This window comes from Phalacrocorax aristotelis, chromosome 14 (assembly GCF_949628215.1).
Source record: "Phalacrocorax aristotelis chromosome 14, bGulAri2.1, whole genome shotgun sequence".
NCBI classification, from domain to species: domain Eukaryota; kingdom Metazoa; phylum Chordata; class Aves; order Suliformes; family Phalacrocoracidae; genus Phalacrocorax; species Phalacrocorax aristotelis.
This window is the reverse complement of record NC_134289.1, coordinates 2,282,821-2,294,889: the sequence shown is the minus strand read 5'-3', so window position 1 is coordinate 2,294,889 and position 12,069 is coordinate 2,282,821. Positions and strand designations below refer to the sequence as shown.

The 12,069-nt window shown below is 42.9% G+C and overlaps 1 protein-coding gene across 12 annotated transcripts in view; it reads left to right on the top strand.

Annotated features, from left to right (window-relative positions):
• Positions 1 to 12,069, top strand: part of SGMS1 (sphingomyelin synthase 1) — a 98,773-nt gene that overhangs the window by 64,252 nt on the left and 22,452 nt on the right. For 2 of the 12 annotated variants that reach the window (XM_075109583.1, XM_075109578.1), the window contains one exon: positions 5,599 to 5,700. The exons of 7 other annotated variants lie outside the window; for them this stretch is intronic. The gene's annotated coding sequence lies outside the window, so the exon portion shown is untranslated. Of the gene's footprint in view, positions 1 to 5,567; positions 5,701 to 12,069 lie in introns of all 12 variants that reach the window. 3 more of the 12 variants (XM_075109584.1, XM_075109581.1, XM_075109582.1) reach the window with 2 other exon arrangements.

The following is a 12,069-nucleotide window of genomic DNA, read 5'->3' as shown; positions in this document are numbered from 1 at the left end:
CAGGAAGGCAGACCATAACAAAACATGCTCTTATCAAATATCTGCTTACAGCCCCGTCAGGTAAATCATCAACACACAGTCCCAGTGCTTGTAAAAGCTGCTGAAGATGTTTCTTAACCCCAAAACTCTCTTTTTGCAGGAGATAAGAAGCAAAGTTACTTGCAGAGCTTTCTTTTGTGCGTTGGTGTGTATGGCTGTCGTGCTTTCTGTACTGGTTAATAAAGTGATGTAGTCCAGTGGATTAAGCATGGGAGAGGACCTCCTTCCCATGCACAGAGAATAAAGCACTTTCCTAAGAGAGCAGCTCCAGCTAAGGCAGAGAGGGAAAACACAGCATGCCAGCTGCTTGGTGGGATCAGCTCATGCCTTGCTGTCATGTTGGGTAATGCTTTTATTTCACGTAAGCAAGAAACTTGTCCTTTGAAGCAGCTTTGGGTGGGGGGAAATCAGTATTTCAGCTCTTCATTGAAGTAACTCGAGGCCAGGAAGAGTTTGACAGACAACAGTGACTAAGGCATGTGGTTATCCACAAACCGACAAGAGCAGCATGCTTTTCTATGCTGTTCCTGGTGTGTGTAGTGGGGAACAGGTTCTCGGACCTACCTACCACCTGTGTTGCATGTAGATATGGGCCGTTGGGTCATGACAGGGCTTTTCTCCCCTGGCTGCAGCAGCAGCGTGGCAATTGCTGAATCACATCGGTTTCTGCCGTTTACCTACCTGTAAATACTGTAACTCATTAATGAAACTTAATTTTAAATGAGCTTGTGCCTGATAGGCTGTTTTGCTCAGCAGCTTTGTTTCCTGGGATCCTGCGATTTAAATCTGCCTGAGCTGGGAAAACTTGCTGTGAGTCTTGCTGTGCTTAAATCCACACCAGACTTCTGTTTTGCCTGACTTTTGTTTCTGTAGGCATGTAAGTAATGGTTTTGTCCGAGACATTTGATACTTAAAACCTGTAGAGTCCTGTCTGTGTTTCCTTTTAAGTTTTGATTGATCACGTGTGCAATAAGCCTATTTTGTGCACGTAACTTGAAGTATAGAAAATACGTAGCATATGTATGGAGGGTATATGGAGGGTAGCAAAAGTAGCCTTATTTTTGATGTTTGCAGCTGAGAGAAAGAGGGCTTAGCTCTAGAGGGCTTAAGCTATTCTAGTTGCCCACATCCAAGGGCATGACTCAAAACTTCCAGCTAAACTCTTAAGCTCCCTGAATCAATGTCAGCTGTGCCTTGCCCTCCCCAAGCTGTGTGTGTTTTAGGTGCCAAGCTTTAAGTCCAGCTGTCTTATGCCAAAGGTCTGCCTGGTCCTACAAGGAGATTTAAATTTTTTTTTTCATTGGAGATGCCAGGTCCTAATAAGACCTTTGAGAGCGAGGGCACAGCTCAGAAACCTGGACCTCACTTTAAAAAAAAAAACAAACAAAAACAAACAAAAACAAACAAACAAAAAAAACCCAAAGCCTGTTTCATGTCATGCTGTTCCACATGCCTTGCACAGTCTGCGTCCCTGGGCACCATCCACCTGCAAATGCAAAACAAATGCTCGAAACTCCTCTCGGGAGAGTGCCCTTTTTACTTGGTTGACTTTATGGGGTGGCTGCACATTACCTTTTTAAAGCTGAGCTTTTTAAAGCTGTTCTACCATGTGAGGAGACAATTCAGGGTTCGCCGTGTGTTTGTGTTACACCTAATACCAAATGACTGAAAAGGGAGATATCCAAACCTGGAGGCGAATATGAATTCAAACCTTTCTCTGAGAGATGTGAGTTTGTCGAAGATGTCTGTACTGGGGACATCCCACCAAGAGCTCTCAAGTGTGTATCAGATGGTAATGCTGGCTTGCAGAAGGCAGTAGTGGTCTTTCCATCTCTGTCCTGGGAGAGCCGGCCCAGGCAGCAAAGCGCAGAAGCAGGTCCGTGCTCTGAATCTTTGCTTAAGCCTTTCTCATTTGAGGTTTTTAGGGACAAGAGGTGCTGATTGGGATCTCAGTTGGTTTACGTGAGCCACAAAGTTGGCAGTCCTTTGGACAACCAGGTCACCACCCTCTATGTTCAGTAAGAGCCATCACAGCCATGGGTGGACAGGGAAAAAGAGGACCACGCTGTTCCCTCTCAGCTGCCTTGAGCTGTGGGTTCAGGGTAGCATTTGAGAATGCCTGTGCTGCCCCTTGTGCACTTGCTGCTGGCCTCCGGATGACTTTTTGCCAGGAGAATTGGCCTGATGGAGCACTTGGTTGTCTCCAGCTGCTTTCTGCAGCTGTCTGCATGGGAGAGAAGGTGGGAGAAATGACTGGTTAAAAATACAAAGGCAGATTGAGAAACTTGAGGTATAGTTTGTGAGGCTGAGCTGCTCTGACAACTCGCTGCTGCCACCAAAAGGGGAAGGACTTATGCTTGTGTGACTGCGCAGCCGGCTGGTTTGGCTGCCCACCTCAGCAGAAAACCAGGAAAAGAGCAGGTTTTCCACCATGCAGTCACCCAAGTGCAAGAGAGGAGGATGGGGGTACAAGGCAGGAGGGAGGGGGTGCTTCCAAGAAAAGGCTTCTTTGAACTCTGCTGCTGTAAGTAACTCGAGTTCAGGGGCGCAGGGCCTGGAGCTGAATTCAGTAGCGCAGCTCAAACGCTTTGCATTGGTATCATCAACTCTCCTGCGTGCTCAGCTCAGGTTTAAAATCAGGGCTACAACATGCAATGCTGCTGTTTCTAGCTGGGGCTGAGCTAATTCAAGTTAGTCTACCCAAATTAAGAGCAAAGTATTAAGTAGTTTTACTTTGCTGTTTGAATTGTACATGTTTTAATAGTTTATAGGGACAGTTTGAATAGCTGGAAAACAACACAAAAAATACTGGGGCCTTATCTTCATTTACCAAATGTGAATGTCTTGCTTGGTTATAATATTACACTCTTCTAAGAGACTTTATTTTGCAATAAGCATGTGAAGTGTCAGGAGAAAAAGTAGTCAACAGACAAGCCAAGATAACTATATTGTGTGCTTTGCAAATGGCAAGCTTTTTAAGCATTGTGTTTAGGAAGTGCTCATAATACAGTGTTTCGTCAGCAGCTCTTCACTCGATGTTTATCGCTATTCCTTGTGGTTATCACTGGTCCTTGTAATTTTTCTGGATATATTTTCTCTTGCCTTTCCTAAAACAAGAGCAAAAGCCAGTTAAGGAAGCTATTACTTTATTTGCTGAAAGTTTTGGGGGCTTGAGTTTATTGTTGTTTGCTCTCTTTCCTTAACTCTTTGTCAGTCTTGAACAGTGTGATTTTTCAAGCTGCTCCTTGGTTCAGATGAGCTCCTGTTGCTGTAGCACACTCAGCCACACATCGATAACCAGTGAAACATCCTGCTCAGTGCCAAACAAAGAAGGAAATATCCTGGGGCATTTCAGATATCCTGGATATCCATCTGAGATGGATCCTAAAAACCAAAAAGCGTGCTCTACCAATAACTGACTGCGCAGGGTGTCGTGGAGGGAAAACGGCAGTTAGTTCAACATAACTAAATAATGTTTAGCTATATAATATTTAGTTCAGAAAACCTGTAATGTAACACTTTCCCTAGGCAAATAACTTGAAGACAAACAGCATTTATTCAAGGGACTGTAGATATAAGCATATCTAGAGCTTGGTGGAATTTGGATTGAGTCAAATTTTATCTCTTGATTTATGAAACTGGAATTATTCTGTGTTTTAAAAGTGAATTTAAGAATTGAAGTTACTCTTTCAGCCTCTGGGCAAGAATCCTGAAGACAAGCAGCTAGTTCTACTCGGCTAAGTTTCAGAATGCTTCAGGATGCATTCTCACTTGTTACTGGGCTGCTTTTCGTAACCAGGAGTAAAAATTCATTGGTCCCAGTGACACATGTAACACTGTTGTCTTGCAAATTTACAAGATCCCTGTAGTGGTCAAGCAGCTTTTTAAATATTAAGAATGTTGACACTGTTATACTTTATTAATTTTTTTAAAAACGTGAAGTTGAACCCAGTTAAATCCAATTTCTTTATGTTGGGGAAGCTGATGCTTTGGGGTTGGTGAGTATTAAGCATCAAGGATGAGGAAGATTTAGTAGGAAGACCACCAGCTAGTTAGTTTTGGTGCAACTTTTATTTCAGTTTTTAGTCTTCCCAGCTCTCTGGGTTTTTTCCTTATTATTTCTAACGCCTTTTGTGTTTTGAAGTTTTGTCTTTTAATCTCAGCCACGTGTTTTTCTTTGGGGACACTGGTTTGTCTGTTCTAATCTAGTCACACCCTTCCTAAATCCGCAGTGAAATCCTGGCATTGTTCAGCCCTCTGCAATGTGTTCGCATGTTGCATGTAGGTTAGAACAGCAAAGACCTCACCTGGGCGAGCCTCAGGAACTTTATTTTGTGTTAATACAGTTGCAGAGAGGGAATGGAGAGATGGTTCAGATGGCGAGGGTATCTCTGGTCCTGTTAAAATTGAAGCTATGAAAAGCAAATAATGTATTGAAAATGCAAAATGAGAAATGAAAGCAAGTTTCTGCTGTGTTAGAGTTTCTTCATCTTCATGGTTCTCCTTGCAGTTTCAGAAAACATAATCTGTGGAACTGTTTACTAGGGACTAGATTTCAAAGAAATGAAGAAGCTCTTCTCAAGAGGCTAGAGTTAACCCCCTCATAACCCAGAAGAAAGTTTGCCTCTGTTTTGATTTCTGAGCCACTAAATTTACATAAACAACCCTCTCCCAAATGGTATGTCTTTAAATTGTAATAAAAATATAATATAAATGTATAAACACACACATATATAAAAATATAACTGTCTAGTAAAGGGACTATTTGCAAACATTTTGCCTGTATATGGTGGCCTGGCTTTTGCAACTTGTAAGGGAAAGGTGGGAAAAGAATTGATCCAATAATTCAGGGTTACTTAAGCTAAAAGCAATCAGTTACTGAATTAGATTTATCTGGGAGAAAAGTAACACAGGCTCAGACTTTTGTTAATGTTTAATATTCTGTAACGGTCTTCCCAGGCATAATTGAGCCATCAGCACAGGAGCAATCCCGTCAGAGGAGTTTATTTTGAGTGATTACAGAGCCTGCTGTGGCTTTCATTTCAGTGCAGCCTGAGCTGATTGATGAACAGGGCCATAATTTATTTACAGTCCTTGGGATCCTTTCAGACTGATTCTCCTTTTAAAGACCCCTGGAAAGAAGAGGCTGCTGGGGCTCATTGGGCTGCAGGCACTGCTGCCCATCTGGCACAAAGTTATCTAAAATATTCTGCCCTCTGTTTGGGTGATGGTTTCGCACTGCCTTGGTTTTAGCAGCCTCTCCATTTTCTCCTAAGCCTGTTGACCTTTAATCTGGAGTGTGTGGTGCTTGGCTGGGGAGGGGCTGAAACGCCAGGCTGAAACAAGCTGCAGAGGATGGGGGAAAGGAGGGAGGAAAGAGTGGACGCTACTGCTGATAAAAAGAAAAACAAGGAAGAAAAAAGCTACACAGTGCACGAACATCCATGCTGTTTTTTGTCTAGGTCTCAGTTTGGGATGAATACTCCAGATTTTTATTCCTGATTTTTTTTCCTTCCTGATTTTGCTAGATTCCAGCATAATACAGTTTGTCTCCTACAGCTTGCTCTACTGATGAATCATGAATCTGCATCAATAAATCCAGCTTTATGCAGAGCTTTGAAATTGGAGAGAACTCCTGCCTATAAGAACCTTTCAAAATAGGTAAGCAGAAGTGATTTTTATACTCAAAATCATTTTGGGTACGAAGACAACTTCCAGTTCTGTTGAACCTCTGAATGATCAGGGGAGGAGGCAGCCACGAGCTGATGCATGGCTTTGGGTTTTCCCTGTGCTTGGGGCAGACCTGCTAATTCTAGAGCTTCAGCAGGGACCTGTTGAGCTTTATAGTCCTGTATGGTGCAAAAGAGTAGTACAGAGTCCCTTAAAGACCTGAGCACTGCTGTCTTAGAGCTTTGCATGTCCTGTCCTAGAGAAGTTGCTTGTACAGCTAAGCACAGTCTAAAGGCCACCTCAAGTCCACTTTGCAAATGCAGAGTAGTGAGAAGGTAGCCTGAAAATATTTTAGGCCACGTCCTAATTTTCAAGATGAAAGGCAGTTTTCAATGAGATACAGTTTTTGTGACTGAACTTTGAGGTGCCAGCTGTTTGAAAGCTGCTGTGCCTTTTGAGTAAAATTTTGCAGCTATGAGAAAAGATGTTGTGCAACAGTATTATTTGTCAGTCGGCTGCCTGAAATAAAAAAAAATAAAGAAAAAAGACCTGCAATTAGGGGAAAGTCTTCCATAGGTAGTTACTACTCTTCGCCAGCGAAATTTGCTAAAGCAATACTTCTAACTGCTAACACCTGAAACTGTAAAGACATTGTGTTTGGCTCACGTGCGTGGCAACGTGCTGGAAAACAGATACAGCAATGAGTTTCAATAGGGCAATTCATAACTACTGTCATATCCTCAGGCAGCTTTGCAGAGAAATCTGCCAGAAGGATCGTTTCAGCCATTCTGCCTTAATTACCAAAATGGTGAGTGTCCTGCCATCCCATTGCAAGTTTTCTATTTGGTGGAGATCCACATCAAAATAACCCGCTGTTTATCTTGAGGTTTGATTTGGCCTTTTACCCATTTGGCGTGACTAAATAATACATGAACCAGAGCGGTTTCTGCTATTTCTAGGCAGCGTGGATCATGAAGTGGAAAATAAATGCAACACTTGTTAATATAAAACTTCCTTTGCCTGCTAACTGACCCTGAATTCTGTGCCTTCCGTTAGGGGACATAAGTCCTCTTGTTCTCAATGCAGCATCTACAATAACAGGGCCTGTTGTTTATGGAAGTGTATGCATTTATATTTTACATCTCTGCCCTTCATATTTTATTTAATGAAGAGTGTAAAGAAGTGGGTTACTTGGGAAAAACTGGCTTTTAGTGAACTACAGAATTGTAAGTTTCCTGACTTTTGGGCTGGCGCTGTGTGTGTGGTGCTCCCCTCTCCAGTGGCTGTGCCCCTCTTTCTCAGGGTCTTTCTAAATATTGATCCTTTCTCATTACTCCTCCAGAAAGTGAGGAAAGCCTTCAGCCCTACTGTTGACAACCCCATCTCCTGTAGATCACATCGTGCTCTTTGCGGAGGGCAAGAAAACCCTCTATGGGATGGGAGCGTGCTATCCTTGTGCTGTCCTATAGCCACTGATTTTCTGGTCCGAGATGAACTTCCCCCCCCACCCCCCACCCCCCCATAAATCTTAATTCACGTGGTGCTGTGTGTGCAGCACGCCTTGTGTTTCAGCTGGGACGAGGCAGGCTGTTACCCATGTGAGATGCTGGTTTTATTCCTGGGCTGTTGCTGTGAGGTCAGGCTTTTGTAAATTGGCTGCTGAAGACCAATTCAGACCCACAGAAGCTTGTCTCAGGATCAAACTAAATCAAGTCGCTACACTTTCACTAATGATGTAAAATAAAACCTATAATAAGACACTTTTTCTTAGTGCTGTTGTGGTGCCACGTAGGGTGAGCTGCATATTTCATCAGAATTTCTGCCATGGTACTCTGATCCCCTTGCCCATGTTAAATATTTGTGAATGTAGGTATTTTCAGACCCAATGAAAAGGTTTTGGAGTGCCTAAGGACAGATAATAATATACTTGCTTTTAAAAGCAAACTTCATGTGTATGTGTATTCTGTGCAATCACTGGCAATGCAGCCCCACCCTTGCCCCCTCAAATACCACCCAGAAAAAGCCCCAAACAAACCACCAACAACCCAGCAAACCCCAAATGCAAATTACTGTGACTGTTCAATATTTTTCGGTATGAGTGCTTTACAGTCCTTTATTGTATTGTTTCCAAAACAGTACTTTTTTTTCCACCAGCAGTCGTTTCAACAGCTCTGTATTGCTAGCAGGAGAAGCACTGGCATTACCGGAGGACTGATGGTGAATGCTCACGACTTTTCTACACAGATATTTTTTTTTAATGGCCTCTTATTAAAATGCCATATTTTATCAGGTTGAGATGATCTTGAAGATGTTCTTAGGATTTACCTAAAAGATACATGTCAGAGAATGGTTCGAGAATAGTCCTGTAGAATGAGTCTGACCATGGGGTGAGTAGGTAAAGTAGCAGCTATGTCAGGTTGGCCCCTATTTGTTTTGCACTCTTAAATATTCTGTTTACTACAACGTTTAGGAGGCATATATATGTTCCCTAGGCTATGTTTCCTATGTTTCCACACTTGAGAGAGTGCTGCGTAGTCACAGGGCCTGTCACAAAGTGGCTGGATGGGATTTTACCCACATCTCGCTCTCAAGGGTTCCTCATCAGATGAGTTTCTGCTGCTGTAAACATCCTAATGGCTCAGCTGCTCGGGCGAGCCCTTGCACATTAGAAACATCAGCGTAATTGTTACTCCCTTGTTTTGCTTGCTTACTCAGGTACGTAGCAGGGATGTTGCATCCTGCTGGACATCGCTGAAGAGTGTGTCTTCTGAGTATTTACCTATGGGAAGGGCTTATTCTCAGCAAGCTTTTTGCATCTTACTGGTGAATGTTGAATCAAAGAAGTATTGTGCTCTCCTGCGTGGCTGCTGCTTCGTTATCTACTTTGCTGTTCATCTTTTAGCTTCAGCCTCAGCAGCTTTTTCCAACTGTGCTCCACTTTTCTTCTGATCTCCCATCCTTTCCCACCAGTCAGCAGAGCCGTGACTGAGGCCGACACCGATCCCTCTGGGAGGGGGCAGCTTCGCTCCTCTCGGCGAGGCAGGTCAGAGTTCGGCTATTTTCGAGCCGCGCCTCATTGGCGTTACTGCCTTGCTTTCGTTAATACCTTGCTAATCTGGGCTTCACCCATCTGCTTGCAGAAAGCTATGGCATCCACGTGACCACAGATTTAAATCCTTCCTCCTCTCCCTCCCTCCCATTTCCTTCTCTGCAATTTATCTGGGTTCCTCTTTCTGTGGCTGGAAGGAGAATAGTGCCACTGGGTTTCTGCAGTTCTTTTGCTGCTGTAAGTGAGCAAGACTTGTCCTCCTTATTGCATGTTAACCTATTTGCGTAACAGGAGCTATGAAGCCCAGTCTTGTTTTTGCAGGCAAGCAGCTCAGTGATCCTTTCAGAGCGACAGGCATCCCTTAATTGATTAAATGGTTAATTCACATGCCCACTTTCTGGGAAGGAATGCTGATATTTTTTTTTTCTCCAAGGGTTGACGCAGCTTTACAGTTTCTAAACCAACTGAAATTATCCGAGCAATTTGATTTGTTTTCTGTGAGCAGCGTGTGGATGGAAAGCACAGCACAGTGCACCACAGGGAGCTCCAGTTGTTATGTGCTTGATAAAGCGTACGTGCTGTGATATAGTCTGTGGATGCTTACATTGGGGTGGATTGTGGAAATTACATTACATCTAGTGCTGTGCTACAAGCCATTAACTCCTCCTGCCTAATGTACTATTTAATGAAAAGAAACCCAGATTTTGAGGAGTGCATCACACAGTTCATAGCCTACAACTTAGTTTGCCTTTTTTAGCTAAAAGAAAATGTTTAGACTGGTAAGCAAAGCTAGCTAGCTAGAGGCTGCGCACTTGCGCTGGCAGCTGGACAATCATGCGCTGATGATAGCAGGCTGGGTCTGATCCCTCCATTCCTTCTGTGGCAGGAGAAGAGGTATTGCATGAACAACCATCTTGAGGCATTTAAGTATTTTTAATTATTTCTAGTTATGAAGTGTGAACAAACTGCTGCCTGAGCTTAGCTCACTGTTTTGAGTCACTTTGCAGCAGTTCTGCAGGTAGGTAGTGGATGATAGTGTTCCCCAGGTGCAGGCATTTGTGAGCTGAAATATTGTTTTCATTAAATGCTACTTTTAAATGTATCTTAATTTACATGACATGAATGCAAGCTAGTCGTACTTCCCCAGTACCTCGAGCTGAGATTCTCTTGTTTGGCTGGAATTACAGGTTACTTTTTGAAATGGTTTAATTGACGCTTTCAAAACTTACCAGTTCAGCATGTGAATCTGTTACGCGGTCATCCAGTCTTCCGTGTCTGGAGTCACTGCCTGCAGAGTAAAGGATGGCTGAGGGCCACCCTGCCCGAGATACTCCCTGGGATCATAACCGGAGTTGCTGGGTGGCTAATGGACCCCAGGTATAAGGACAACATGAGGCATAGGCACATCTGTTATACATCAAGTGTGTCACTGGAAAAAAAAAAATTTGGAGGTAATTGGATGTCTGCAGGAGGAACTTACTTCTGAGGCTTTCAGTCAGTTATTGAAATATTTGTAGTTTCCAGAACAGTTAGATAACAAGTTTCTTACCTCTCCTTATCTCTCCTCACTTGTGAATGTAGTTGATCATAACTTTAAGCTGAGAGGAGTATTTAAAACATAAAGCATTTTGCAGACTTTGAACACATTATAATGATTTCAAGTGACGCTGCTTGTGGTCTTGCAAATTGTTTGACTGATACCTGGTAGCACACGCAGTCGCCATCACTGTCAGTGTGGAAGCAAGTGTGTTTTCAGTGTTGTTTTGTGCCCCTAAAATATCTGGCAATTAAAAATGTTAGGAACACTTGATGTTTTGGGGAGGGCGTTTGTGCATACCTGTTTTTTGTTGTCACAAGCAAGATTTAAGTAGGGTTTGAGGTGTCAGAGGATAATCAGTGGGAGGGATGGCATGTCTGGTGTAGGTTGGGAGCACCTGAGTATGAATAGTCAATGGCATGAAGGTCTGGAGTCTGATACAGAGATAAAGCTACTTTTCAGCGCTGGGGGAGGAATAACTGGGTTTTGGAAGTCCAAATTCTGAAATTTGGAGCTTGTTGCAGCGTCAAAGTGTCACATTTGGTGGTGGCAGCAGCAGTCCTGAAACCCCAAGCAACAAGCATGAAATGGTCTGTAAAAGGCAAAATAATAGGGACCCTTAGAGCAGAGAACGGATCTGGTCTGCATTGCCGTCCCTTTATGGCACTTTTGCTTTTGAAGAAGATGCTGGATGGCTGGACTGGGGAAGGGAAAGCATGCGTCTCTCCAGCTGCTCTGGATGTCACTGAATGAACATGAGCATGCGTTTGCCATCAAGCCGGACACCGACAGTGGTAGATCTCCACTGCAAGCAGTGAGATTTGGCATCCATGTGACTGGTGGTGCAGAGAGAGTAAGGGAAGTGGCTGAAGTTTGGCAAGCGAGGTGAGAGATTTTTCTTGCTTATAGTGTTAACCACAAAAGGAAGATGCCAGGGCAATTAATCTGAATTTCAGTAGATCTGGCTCTAATAAGACAAATTCCCATCATTAAGATTGTACATCCATAACTTATTGGCAATCAAAAATGCTTGCTGTTCCCTGCCCTTCCTCCCCACAAGCCTTTCCTGGGTTTCTGGTTGTCTAGACCAAAGGTGCAATAAGAGTCTTCATCTCCTTTGTACAGATATACCTCTTCCAGATCTAAATATTTGATTTAGGGTATACCTCTGAACAGATATTGCTGGAAAGAGGTGGAATATGTGTTCAAAAACTGGGTTAGGACGATTTATACTAGATACAATCTTGAATATTTGTGGTGTTCTGTCTTTCAGACCAGGCATCAGTATGTGTTAGATGAAACTAAATTAATAAAGACAAACCCAGGAATTGTTTTGTTTCTCAAGGGTAATGGCATTGAAAATTAATAATGTTCATGGTATGCCTTTTGGGTGGGTTTATGAATAGTAAGAGCTAAAATGCGGAGAACAGCATCTTGCGTGAAGATATATAGATATTTATATTTCAACTCTTGAGGCTTGGAGTCTTTTTGATCTGGGTCTGATGTGCTAGACTTCAAAAGTAGTGTATTTGAAATAAAATATTTATTTTTCTAATGAAATATGGAAACATTATTCTAGACTGGGATTCTGAGCATGTAAACTCAGTTTTCTTGAGTCATACTCAGGGAAAGGCAGTTTGTAGGAGGGAACTGTTGTGGTCTGGATGCTGTCTAATACATGTCTAGTAATGAACCCAAATACTAAAGAAATATGGCAATTAATTGATTTAAGGCTTCAATGAGGCTCTATTTTTCACTGTAGTTCCATCTGGCT